Here is a 1408-nt window from a genome sequence, read left to right on the forward strand (position 1 = left end):
ATATTTGTTACATGAATAGAAATCCATTTCAACTTTCGCAGAACATATTATAAAATCATCTTATTAATGCCATTACTACATGTTATATATATATATATATAGTTTTCAACAGAGATTTTACTTTGCGTAAAAATTCAAAATTTCAAATATAAAATAGCAAATTAAAAATACATAATGTTGTCCTTATATTCACCAAACCCCCTAAAGTTAATTACTGCATAAATAAATTACTTTTAAAGTTTGGTCATAGAAATATATATACGTATACTAAAACGCGAGAGACTACAGCACCATCCAAAACTAGACTTATTATACACAGGCTTTTCTTTCTAGAAGTGTACATATAAAAATTATCTTCAAATATGACTACGTTTTACAACAACCTATTATAACAATATGACTACGTTTTACAACAACCTATTATAACAATATTCACTCTTTGTCTATCCTAAACTTGCGCGCGCACCTTACTATCTAAATGCGTGCGCACTTCGTTTCAACGGATGTAAACAAAAGGCGGGTGTTGTTGTTTGTAATTAAGCACAAAGTTACACAATGGGCTATCTGTGCTCTGCCCACGACGGGTATCGAAACCCAGATTCTTTGCCGCTGGGGGGGGGGGGAGCGGATATAAATATACCTTAGTAGAAATTTTATAAAACTACATTTTAAAAGCTTATTAAAAGTTTTTTAAAATAAGTCTAAAAGTAACCAAACCAGAAACTAGCACTAAAAGTTTCCTATCGAAGTTTTATTATAATGAAAAATATGGTATGGGCACAAGTGTATAAAATATAATGTTTAGGAAAATATCGACGACACGTAATAACACGAAAGACGAAAACAGATCACACGTAAATATACATGTGATTGAAAACAACAGGAAATAACTTTAAAAATATTAAACTACCGAATACAGAGAACCCTCCCCCCCCAAAAAAAAAAGATCTTGAAGCAATAAGGATCAAATAATTAAAATTTAAGACTAATAAATCATCACGAGCGCCATTATATTTGTATTAAGTTAATTTTATTTAAAACCAGAGGGAGCTAGTGTCATAAACCGAATTATTTGATAGTATGTATTTCAATTTGAATGTACTTGTAACTTAAACATTAAACGTGATTATGTTTCACTGTTAGAGACGAAACGTTGTACAAAAATAAATTTATTATCCCACAAATAGTTGTTTCAAAACTTCATATTGTTCGTAAGTTAAGTGGGTACATCTTTAAAAAAAAGTTAAGTGGGTACCTCTTTAAAAAAAGTTAAGTGGGTACCTCTTTAAAAAAAGTAAAATAATAATTGGTTAATCTTACAAATAGAGCATTTCCGTTAAAAGTAATCGAGATTTAATTGAAACCTGCGTTCTTATCAATCATATGTGTATTCCATCAGCTAAAATAG

This window comes from Limulus polyphemus, unplaced genomic scaffold (genome assembly GCF_000517525.1).
Source record: "Limulus polyphemus unplaced genomic scaffold, Limulus_polyphemus-2.1.2 Scaffold8838, whole genome shotgun sequence".
Classification (NCBI taxonomy): domain Eukaryota; kingdom Metazoa; phylum Arthropoda; class Merostomata; order Xiphosura; family Limulidae; genus Limulus; species Limulus polyphemus.